Source organism: Ptychodera flava, unplaced genomic scaffold (genome assembly GCF_041260155.1).
Source record: "Ptychodera flava strain L36383 unplaced genomic scaffold, AS_Pfla_20210202 Scaffold_100__1_contigs__length_311780_pilon, whole genome shotgun sequence".
Taxonomy (NCBI): domain Eukaryota; kingdom Metazoa; phylum Hemichordata; class Enteropneusta; family Ptychoderidae; genus Ptychodera; species Ptychodera flava.
This window is the reverse complement of record NW_027248282.1, coordinates 151,754-164,428: the sequence shown is the minus strand read 5'-3', so window position 1 is coordinate 164,428 and position 12,675 is coordinate 151,754. Positions and strand designations below refer to the sequence as shown.

Genomic DNA, 12,675 nt, shown 5'->3' with positions numbered 1-12,675 from the left:
AGCGAAATCTCAAAATACAAACAAGCCGCATATGCAGAGTCAATGAAATGCATGTACAATTCTTAACGCGTCGCCAACTTCCGGTTCTGCCTCTACTTCGGTTTCCGCCCAGTGCCGTGCACTCAGCTTAGAGTCTGCCGGTATGCAGTCTTTCTCGCGAGAACACTCAAACCATGGACATCCATGCTCAAACCATCATGCATCCCAGGCTACTGAAATATCATTCGGCTCCTCAACACCGAGGCAGGCTACCCCAACCCCCTGGAAAACAACTGGCTACTAACCGTTCTTCGACGAGGCATCACCCGCACCCATGAGAAACCACCCGCGCAAAGCTGCCCATCACACGTCCATCACACCGTGCATACTTCAGGCAATCTACGCCAAGCTGGACCTTTCCATACCATTCAACGCTACTTTTTGGTGCGTCTGCCTATTCGCATTCTTCAAATTTGCCAGGAAATCGACGCTGCTTCTCCAAACACAAATTTTACTGGACTCCACAAATACCTACGTAGAGACGACATTGCCATACTCGGAATGTCCGCGATCCTCACGATCAGACACACCAAAACAATCCAGTGCGGTCAGCGCGTACTCGAACTACCTCTCCCTCTCGGCCTCTTTGTCCAATTCGCGCCCTCGTCAACATGATACGACTCTCCCCTACACACCAAGCCAGAGACTATCTGTTTAACAACATGCAGTCGAAAGCCACGGCAACCACCCCTCAGAAAAAAATACAGACACATTAAGGATGAGTAAATTGGGTAAGGACTAGAAAATAGTATCATACTAATCGAGTCAAGACCTCTACCATTCACAATCGCTAGATCTATCATTTGCCATAGGGCGTCATGTTGAATATTCTGTGGCCTCTCAACAATATTGAAATAAATTCTATGTCAATATAAGTACATAAATTACAAACTTTGCGTAGAAAATATACATGAGAGAGAAGAAACCTGTAAGATAAACAAGAGATGACGTTTCAGGTCTATTTTAACTTTTGACTTGGAGCTCAAAGATCTTATACTTTCTGGGATTTGGTTCCAGAGAGTAATATCAGAGTATTTCATTGAACACTGTCCTATATTAGTGGTATATTTAGGGATCAGAAGATTTTCCTTATCTTTGGACCGAGTAGGATACAGATGTTGAATGCTTTAAAAGTAACAAGGAATTTCTGAAGAAAAATTTCTACTTATGTTATCATAAACAAAAAGTACAGTATGATAAGTTATTGCTTATAAACATCAAGAATTTCAAACTCATGAAACAATGGTGGTGTGTGCTCACATCTGTAGGAGTTTGTAAGAGTATGTACTATTCGTTTTTGGGTAAGATGTATAGGTAAGTATTCCCCCAAACTTCTAACGAATGAGAGATGTGCGGTAAATGAAACAATTATAGAGTAGTAAAAAAATTGGTTGAGGGACGATATGCATAATTTTATATAATATACTTGCCTTCGAACTTATTGTTTTGTTTACTTTTATTAATGTGTTCTTTCCGAGTAAGTTATTATCTATGTCAACCCAAATATATTGAGTGCTTTGAACATCATAAATCTGTTCCCCTTTAGTATGCAACAATACTAGTTTATTGTAATTTTAATGGGGCGGGTTCGAGGCTGTGTTGGATATCGTGGAAACGAGGTTACCCTTGGGTATCTATTGTTAGCTTTGATAGGGAGGCCCAAGCAAAAAAGGCAAAATATGATAAATTGCAATATTTACTGCCACATATTTTTAATATTTTCATTTATCTTGTCATGTTTTAAGTATTTCTTGTATCTATGGTATTGCATAAGATAAAACAGAAAAAATGCAACTTGATAACATTCAGAATTTTTTTTAGAGGTGTAAAGTTGACAATTTTTCAAAATGTCTCAATTGTATTTGAGAATGACAAAACTACCAAAAGGCTGTCTTTGACATGTTGTTTTTCCTCAAGGCAACAACTGCAATACATGAAAATTATTTGTTTCATCACAAAATTGTTTTTTTGACAAAATTTCAAAGTTTATGAAACACAATGTCTACAAAAATATCGGTATATTTGGGTCAAAATTACCAGTTTTGGCTGTTTTTTTCAATATAATTATTGTGATTCATGAAAAAAAATCTAATTTTTCATTTTTACAGCTAGAACAATGAAACTCACACATTATTTGCATTGGACATATCAATTATGAATGGAACCGAAAAATGTGGTCAATCAATGCAAATTTGGCAAAAATATGCAAATTATGTTTTGGGGTCATAGGTCATTTCCCAAAGTTTGGGGGTCTAAAACATGAAACTACATCAATTTTAAAATTTCTTTTCAACAAATTCCGGAAGAGTATATATATGTTTGTTTAATGACATAAAATAATAATTGTTAATAATAGTATTCACTTTCAAAAATAAGGTAAGTATTGGCATATTTTGTCGCTGAACATGCTCTAGAGGTCAAAGGTTATGCATGCATAGTCTATGGAGAAGATGCAGAAAATATGATCTGACAAATTTCACCAGTCAAAATACATCAAACTGCATAACATATGAACTTTGCACATCGTGAAACAGCTGTCAGCCAGCCAAATACCAATTTTGAAGGCAAAAAGGGTTTAATACAAGTAAAAATAGTAGTTCTCAGTTCAGTTCAGTTCAGTTCATACACTTGTCCCATTTCAAGGAGATTCATGTTTAATTTTTGATACATTATGAGTTGCCATTTCGAGTTCAATCATGAAATGTTAATTGCTCCGTTGATTTATATGGGTACTCCAACTCATCCTAGAGGAAAATTTGAATGTTCTCAATGGCTACAGGGGAAAAAATTGGATGTCATGCCACACAAAAAAATACCAGGATGTAAAGGTCAATGACAGTGTCAACACATTGCTGCATATTCACTCATATTTTTTCTGATATACAATTGATGTTGATTTGTCCTTGTTATCATGTCAGGTAATTACATAAGAGGTTATGTACGTTCATTGTCATCACTGCTGCTATTTTAGTTGAATCAGTGGTGCATATCCATCTGGGCCCGCAATTTTGAAAGTGGCTGAAGATCTATAATAAGGTCTTCATCATCATCATCGTCATCAGAAGAAGAAGACTCATTTGAGGACATGGCACACTTGATTGATGCATTTATCAATGGGTTGGCTTTCACAAGATCTATCAGCAATTTACGTTTGCTATCTACAGTAGTAATTTTACTTCTACCAACTAACTTTTCCTTGGAATGCACTTCAACTCCAAACTCTTCCAGTTGTGCCCACATGTGTATTTGGATGTTACAGACTTTTGAAGACGCTGTTTTGATTTCAGAAATACAGTCAATTAACTGTCCATCTTGCAGAGCATCTTTCATCTGACTTTTCTTCTGAGACTTTTTCAACAGAGCAGCTCTCCGCCTTTCTCGCTGTACTTGTTTTCGGGCTTCTTTCTGTCGGAATATAGTGCTCAGTTGTTTATCACGTGTTCCATATTTTTTCATAGCTCTGATTGCCTCCATCCTTGCTGCAGAAACTACTTTTTTCCTATCTTCTTTGTCTTGTTTCATAGCCCACTCGGCACTATGGTCCCTCTTGGCCATCACAATAGCTCCAAGTGACAGTGGATTACTCGACGGTGCAAATTTATGCTGCTGACTTAACATTCCAAAATCACTTTCACAGTGTCATTTGTTGCAGTCGGTATGAGACTGGCGGCTTTGTGTTGCTCCAAAGATGGGTCACCATACAAGCCACCTGGAAGATGCTCTGTGGCATGGTCTTTGAGTTTTTGTGCACCAGCTTTGCAACATACCTTCAGCAGCTCAATGACTAAGTCATCTGTTTGATGCTTCTCTCTGATTTTCTGCATATACTCTGGATAGTGCAATGTGACATCTGGCCAGATATGATCGTTTTCATTGAAAATGAGTTCGGGTTCTTCTGACCACTGCCGGAGTTTTGTCACAGCAGTTGTGTAACACTCATTCATGGCTAAAGGATCTGAAGCACCTTGCACTTGGTCAGTAGTGGGAGGAGCACCTCTGTGTAGAGTATACCATATGTACGTTCTTCAGCAAGAATTCTGTCGTCAAAATATCCATCATAAACAGCCTTTTCAAGTCTGTTCCATGAACCTTTAGCTTCCCTTTCATTGATTAAGAATGTCTGTATGAACTCCTGCCCTATGAATGTGGGAATTGAACAATGAAAATATACCAGATATCGTGATCCAACGATGGGTCTAAACAGCCCGCAAGCAGATTCAGCCACTTTTTCTTCCGTCAGGCAGTATGCTCTGAAATCCTTCCCTTCAGAGTATTCCTTTCTCGCTTCTGTACACAGCAGTTTGTCTGCCTCATAGATATGTTTTTTTGCTCCTATCAGTCCTCTAGAAGATAGTTCATCACCTGTATACAAATGGTCGATTGCTGCTTTGTTCATGGCTTCACTTGTGTTATGGACCTTATGTGCACCACAAGTGAATGCATACACTCTGGTCATCCTCTCTCTCTCAACATTGGTCAGAGAATGCCAGTTCGTAAGTTTGCTTTCAAGTTCACGTGTCTTTGCCTCTATCAGAAGACTGGTAAGCTTAGTCTCGGTGGCCGCTCTGTCAGACATTTTCGCCTTAATGTTACATAGCGAAACTACATCTGCAGGGTTCTTAATACCAAGATCTGTGGCTATTCTCTGCAAGTCGTCTATGTGGCTGATTAGATCATCTAATGTGTCTTGAGCCTTACCACCTGCTATGGGGCGAATGCCGATAGAGAAAGTTGTTCTTGATCCTGTGAGGCGCTCATCCTGGGTTGGTGACAAAGTGAACTTATGAGTAAGCCATTCAAGCTGTGCTTTTGGACTTTTATCCGAGTAATAAGCCACAGATTTATCATCCCTTTTATCAAGTTCAACTAGCCCCCTCACTGTTGCAAGAACACCAGCCTCTATTCTCATGCGTTGAGCAGTAGTTCTCTTCGGTAGTTTGACGTTCTTCATGTCAACAGGAGAAAGGTTATTCAGCACTGCACGAATGACTGGTTCTATGTTGTTTGCACTGACACCCAATGTTAGGAGATGATAGTAAGTGAGTCTTATTTCAGTCTTGTAGAGGGAACCTCTCTCTCATGTTTCTAAGCAAGTCAATTCCATTAATCTCTTCTGTAGCTCTGTCTCTCCGTTTTCCGTTTCTTTCATTTGTTCACTTAATTCAGCAATTATGCCATCAAAAAATACAGCCGCTGCATCTCTACAATTCTCAATGTCATCCATTGCTTCTGCGATACGCATCTTGAGATTTGTTATATGTTTCTCTTTTTTCATTAATTTCAAATTCAGGACACGCTTCTTCTTCAGCAAAGCACCGTATCTTTGTACTTTCTTTGTCATTTACCGTGTTTGCTCTTCTCTGCTATCAGCCAAGTCAAGAAGGGTCTCTGTGGCAGCCTTCCACTGATTTCTTTCTTCAGTTAATTCTTTACAGCACACTTTTAACTGCCACATCTACCTTATCTTTCATGCCACTGATCTTGTTTCTGTATTCTGTAATAACTATTTCACTCTCTTCTGTCTGTTGTTGTAGTTTCTTGCGCATTTCAACCATAGTATGCCGCATATCTCTCAGTTGATTTTCAGTTTTCCTTTTCATATTCAGCATCTGTCTTTTAGCTCTTTCCTTTGACTTCATGATTTCCTCCTGTGCCTTTTCTTTCACTTCAACAGCTTTCTGTTTTTCTGTTTCAACAGCTTCTATTGCCATATCTCTGTCCCTCAGTAGATGCTTACTCCTGACACCAATTACTCTGCTCGATTGTGTAAGTGAAGACTCACTTGCTATGAGACGTTTTTTTGTTACATGTAGTTTATGTTCCAACTTCCGTTTTTCAAGTTTTAACTGTTGCTTTTCTGGTGAATTACTGTAACTCAAGCCGCTACGAAGGTGTGATCTATTAATGGTATTAAACTTTGGGCCTCCACTGCTGGAAACAAAACCATCAGTAACATCACAGTAGGGTGGTGGGGATCCTATCATGCAAGCAGGCCTTCCATGTTCAAGGTCCATTCTCATCACCTCAGCATATGTTGGTGGTGACATGCTTGAGTTTGCCGTTTTATTTTCTTCTCTTTTATTTACAGCATCACGTACAGTGACATCATGTTCACTTGCTTTATGTTGTGGCCACAGAAACGTTTCATCCAGAAAGCATTGAAGTTTTTCAAATAGAACTGAGCGCGTCTTGTTGAGCGTGATTTATTGTAATCAGCCACAAGTTTGTTGATTTAAATCTCAATCTCTGGACAATAGCTCTGAGCTGCAACTCTGTCCTCTGTGCTGTTTCTATGTTTGAGTAAGTCTGTAGCCAACTGAGCAAAAGTTCATATTTTCTACGGTGTAAAACCACACTGAACTCATCACAGGCATAATCTAGCTCAAGTAAGTCAACCTTCTTAAGAGGCTTTCCTGCTTGCACACAACATGTTGTATGTCCTGGAAAATAACAGAAGCTGAAAGACCAAAAACATGACTAACATTAATAACCTAAATTTCAGTGAGACACAAGATAGTCAACAAATGAAATGACATGAATGAAAATATTTACTTTATATTAATACTTCAGGAGAGTGAAAGAAAACCATGTCAAAATGGATTACTATATAATATCTCAAAGCCTAACAATCACAGTGGATTTTGCAAAATAATAGACATATTCAGTCGCTACCTTCACGTAAATTCAATATGTACACTAACAAACCATGTTGTTTTGTTTATCATGCCTAATGAAAAATAATCTAAATTATAAATTCATTTGAGGGTAATATGACTCTTGTCAAAATTTACACTCTAATATATTGGTATCAGAAGCACAACATACATATTTGTCTTACTCAAATAATGAAATACATTTTATTTAATAAACACTATGTTTTATTTACATATTACATCTTTATCAAACCAGTGACAATCATGGTTGTTTCAAGTCACAGGAAACATTTAAACTTATCTTTAGGATAAAAAAAAACATGGAAAATTGTTCAGTTAGCGACTATGCCACTACAGCAGTTTGATTATATTATGTACATTTTGAATAACATATAGGAACAAAAATAAAAGTAACGTTGGTAAACTTACTTAAACAACAGCTGTGTTTACTCCTCTCCTGGCATAGTAAATAACATTAACAGAACACTAAAATAAAAGAGGAAACGACTATCGTCAAATATATAAAAAATATATGTTTTAAAACTTAAAATACTACCACATATATGTGTCTGATACGTCTAACACAAGCTACTTTAAATAAATTTCTGAGCGTACAAACTAAAAAAGTATTCGATGATTCCACAGTGTATTGTGTACATCACCGTGTGTACATGCAGTATAAGCTACGTACAGATCATAACAATCGTATACACTACCACTAAAATTACTTATATAACTATCTCGAAACCTTCACAAACACTGTTAGTTAAACGACAATCATCTACTGTGGGAAATTCTACGTACTTCACGGAGTTATACGTAACTCCCCGTTGAATCAGTGACAGACTTGGTGACGGACGCCATTTTGGCTTGTACCGCTCACGGCGAGTACCTGCCAACCTCTCATTTAATGGCAAGCGCACGAACATTTTTGCCTTAAATGTCATAAAACCTGAGAAAGAGGTACACAAATAGCTATATTTTACCACCAAGGATAGTAATCATCGATATAACTCCATTATGTCAGCTAGAAATGCGTCTAAAACTACGTAAACATTACTGACCTCGACCGCCGACAAGTTTCACGATATCTCCGCTATTACTCAGGCCATGTGCATGATGAGACTAAGTACCATCTAAAATGACCAATGATTGGCTTATAGCGGTGAATTTATCGCTGCGCTACGACTTCTGATAGCCAATCCAAAAAGCCCTTCTACAGCGTACGTCATCAGCTGAACGGCTACTTTCAGAAATGTATTAAAAGTTGACCGATGAGGGCGTCCTTGCTTGACAAAGGAATTTTCAGATCGCGTAAGTGGGAGTGAAATCGTGATTTCTGGCATGTTCGGATGCGCAAAAATGCACTTCCAACGCAATTTATTCATTAAAATTTTGGCAAAATAATCAAAAGTATATATATTTTTAGAATAAAGAAAGAAAAAAACTCAAATTACACTAACATTTATTTTATTTGATCTTAAAATTCACCATTTTTGCCTCCACTACTTGGGCCTCCCTAGCTTTGACCCTCGAGCGTTCCAACAGCAAAGCATAGCATATGGTAGCTAGCCCTCTGACTGACTGCCTGACAACATCGGAAAATGAACTACAGGACGACATTGACTGCGACTTCCTTTTGCACAGCATTGACTATGGCTCCGACATCATCGGCCCTGGCACACCCCTCCATAAAGTCCAAAGGTCCAACTATGCCTCCTGCACCGATCCGGCTTATGGCGATGCGGTCGAGCAACAGATTGCCACAAAAATCACCGCTGGTAACTTCAGAATTACCGCGAAACAACCACGAATCGTTAGCAGCCTAGGCGTCATACCTAAGAAAGACTCAAAAAAAAAGTCCGACTCATCCACGACTGCAGCCAGCCCGTCGATAAAAGCGTGAAACCATACGCGTCGACCACTCCCTGCAAATACGAAACTATAGATAACGCCGTCTCAGCTTGCAAACCGGGCGCCTTTCTAGCCAAAGTTGACTTAAAAATCTGCTTACCGACATGTACCAATATTTCCGACTCTCAGCATGCTACCGGTCTCCTTTACCGCTTCACAGGGAATCAATCAAGGACCTACATGGTTGACACGAGACTGCCGTTCGGGACAGCAAAAGCCCAGAAATTTTCACTTGCATTACCAGGAGTATCACTAGAATGATGCGCAACAAAGGATACCAAGTTGTGATAGTGTACCTCGACGATTTCCTAATAATTGTGGACTCCAAACTGGAATGTGAGCAAACATTTCAAGCTTACTACAACTGTTACAATAACTCGCTTCACTATTAACTGGGAGAAAGTGATCGCACCCACCAAATGCCTCACGTTCCTCGGCATTGAAATAAATACGCACAACCGGACATTTTCCTTAGACAGCAGCAAACTGCAGGACCTCAGCAATCTCCTTACATGCTTGCTGCCCAAATGGCTGTAAACCAAACGCGAGCTTCAACAACTAGTCGGCAAACTCAACTGGGCAGCACGAGTTATCCGCGGCGGTCGCACACCTCCTGCCATGTCTCATCGATTTGACTTACTCTGTTTCACATCAATCACACCATATACGCCTGAACAAGCAAGCGCGAGCCGACATCAGCTGGTGGGCAAATCTGAGCAAAACGTTCAATGGTACGGCATTCTTCATCGAGGAGACACCGTTGGCCCAACAGATCTTCACTACGGGAGGAGTGGGCATTTACGCGATGGTCAACGGAACACCCAACAATTGCAGACGCGCATATCAACTTGCAAGAACTCTACACAATACTACTCGCACGCAAGCGGTGGCATCACTTAGGGACCAGCGCCACATCGTAGTATATACGGACAATACTACCAAGATTACATATAATCAAGTCCGGCACGTTCCGCAATATTACAGCCATGACCTGGCTCCGCGAACTGTTCTGGCTTTCGGCTCTTTCAAATTTTTATATTAAGCAAGATACGTCAACACTAAAAATAATCTTGCTGACTCACTATCGCGCTTACATGAAGTTAAACACTATTTCAAGGCAGTGGACATTCTCCATACTCATGCACTTAACCCACTACACCACTGGCATTATCATATGACCGACGATTCCAACTCTATTTTACTACAGGGCCTCTACACCAGCACCTACTCATGGCACTGGACGGCGAAATCTCAAAATACAAACAAGCCGCATATGCAGAGTCAACGAAATGCATGTACAATCCTAACGCGTCGCCAACTTCCGGTTCTGCCTCTACTTCGGTTTCCGCCCAGTGCCGTGCACTCAGCTTACCGTATGTTATGCCTTTTAGACCAGACTCTGACAATGTCTCAGTTATTTTTAGAATAGGAAGTATCTCCTTTTTAATCATTGTATCTGACTCTGCAGCATTGATCACAGCAAATAGGGGATACGACTATCTTCTGACTGGGGATTTTGGTCATGCCACACTTCATGCCCCTCAAACCTGATCAGTCTAATTCCCTGATTTTCGAATTGTGAACTCTCGCGAGATTCTGAAAATGCGCATGCGTATTAGACTTACCAACGGAACAAGGTAGAACAACAGATTGCGTAACATTTCGAACAATGGCTTCAAGGACACGGCCGAAACAGTCGTTGAATTGAAGAAGTATTTGAGAGATCGGGGAGTGAGCACAACAAATTACAGAAAACAGGAGTTAGAAGACTTATGTAAGACAGCAGAGGAGAGGAAAGTACCACTCGAGCGTGATGACTTTTGTCGGGAGAGTGTTCTGAAAAGGAGAAGGTTTGTGATCTATTTTTTTTTACCGTGTTGAAATTGTATCGTAATTTTTACTGAAAGTACTTTCTAGAATGGCGTTTTCACACAAAAATCGAAACTTAAGCTTTTTAATGCTTGAAGAAACTAAATTATCGATTGAATTGGGTGACATGTTGTTTCAAAGGAGTTGAACATGGGATTTTTAGCGTATTATCAGCAAATTTCGCCAAATCCGCGTCAGTGAGCGTCTTGCTCTGTTGTTATTTCGTTCGTTTGCGTGTTCCAAAATGAGCGCGGAAAGCTTTTTAGTGGCATCCAAAGGGGAGTTGCTTTGGGCCGATTCACATATTTTGCGACTTTGAGGATGTATCCGATTGCTTTGGAAAATGTTTGTCGAGTGCACGAAACGTCAAGTCGTTTTTGGCCGTGCGGTATGGAGCATTCGGTTTTTTTACGGGAAGGGGGTGGGGGTGGGGGGGGGGGAAATTGTCGCTCAGCAGGATTTGGGAAATACTAGTAGCCTGAGTAAAGACGTAAGCAATATCATGGATTTTGACAGCCGCGTCACCGAAGGCGCAAAATAATAGATCTTATCCAAAATGACACAGTACGACAACAACACCATCTATTTATATGTCTTGCAGTAGACCAATTGCTACTAGTACTACCATGATAAGCCAAGGCAGACGAAACAACACCGAAACTATGTAACTGTACCGCTGGAAGTATTTGGTCTGAACACAGGAGCGACCGTGTTCTTGAAATGTATCATCAATTGGCTGATCTAGTAAAATGACGCTCGGACAAACAACGTAATAACAAAGATTTCAACGGCAGCTAGCTAGCTGTACGCAAATCTCGGCACGCACTGCATCTCGTAACGTGAGGCAATCGGCGTCAGCGCGTTGTTAACGTTTTTCGCAGTGTGTCTGTGTGTTGTATCATGTCACACAAATACTAGGTGCAATAGAAGTCGGTTGTCTGTTCGTGACCCTATTAAACTCGGAGCTCGGATATGTATTGCTGCGGATCCGTAGCCCATACCACTCCCTTTGCTGTTGTTTTTGGGGGAGTGGCAACACAACTAGCAAAGGGAGTGGTATGGCTACGGATCGATCCGCAGGAAAGATATGTACTGGATCTGCTGCAAACGTCGCCGCAAAGCAAAGAGCAAAGTTCACAATATCATAAGTACACTAAACGACCTTTGATATGATTGGAGGAGAAGTTGGAATTATGATAATGAAAATAGAGGGTGGTTTGTCGTTGATATTTTATCACTAAATTAAAATGGGTATATGTGCAAATGATAGGTTTTTTTTAATTTCTGTCGTATAAATTACTTGGGACTAATTGATGCAACCAGATGATATCTTTTGTATATTTTAAATCAACATCAGTCAATTTCATGAAATTGTATAGAGGTTTGTGACATTCAACCCATGCTATGAAATGTACTGTGAATAAATATGACAGCCATTGTCCCTTTATAATAATGAACTTCATCAACTAGATTTCCAATTTGCATTATTCCAATTTGGAAAAAAATATGACAACAGCAAATACAGCATCCTTGATATTGCACCTAATAATTTTGTTCTTGTTTTATTTTCAATTTGAAAGAACTACTACTGATGGCAGATTGTTGGTCAACCCAGATAGTGTAAGAGAGTGGAAAGATGACCTCAATTTTTTACCAGATGTTGAACTTCCACAAGTGATAGTCTATCTACTCAGCAATGGATGGTCAAAATCAATGGTTAATAAATATAAGTCATCTGATGGTTGGAAGTTGCATAATGATGGTCATGTTAATAAAGTAGGTTGATTTCTTTTTTGTGAATTTAAAAAAAATGATAATTTTAATTTATTCTATTATCTGTTTTACAATATGTTGAAAACGTTTGGTTATTTCTAGGTACAGCTTAGCAAGCACAATGATAATTTCACATATGTCAGGGGAGTTTGTGTCAGGGAAACAGAACAGCGAGCTGTTTATAAGATCTGGATAATTTTAGAAGAAAATATCATGTCATCCTCTTGTGAGTGCCCTGCGTAAGTAAAACTTGTTTATTTAAATATTCAAATAATTAAAACATTTCATAAATAACATTTCTTGGTATGGACGAATGTAGCATTTTTCAACTCAAAGTCATAAGGAAAGAATCAAGGTTAATGTTATTTTCAAAAATCTTCTTGTTTCATGTCATCACATAAAAATGTTAATTTTTTTCACATGAATC

The 12,675-nt window shown here is 39.3% G+C and overlaps 2 long non-coding RNA genes across 2 annotated transcripts; one reads left to right on the top strand and one right to left on the bottom strand.

Moving 5' to 3' along the window:
• Positions 1–6,275: 6,275 nt before the first annotated feature.
• On the bottom strand, positions 6,276–7,913 carry LOC139126560 (uncharacterized). Its single transcript, XR_011550636.1, has 3 exons — positions 7,757–7,913; positions 7,122–7,178; positions 6,276–6,496 (listed from the first exon to the last, which is right to left on the bottom strand). It is a non-coding gene; the product is annotated as an uncharacterized lncRNA (long non-coding RNA).
• A 2,407-nt stretch (positions 7,914–10,320) lies between these two features.
• LOC139126564 (uncharacterized) lies at positions 10,321–12,459 on the top strand. The gene is made up of 3 exons (XR_011550640.1): positions 10,321–10,456; positions 12,056–12,251; positions 12,351–12,459. It is a non-coding gene; the product is annotated as an uncharacterized lncRNA (long non-coding RNA).
• Positions 12,460–12,675: the final 216 nt, after the last annotated feature.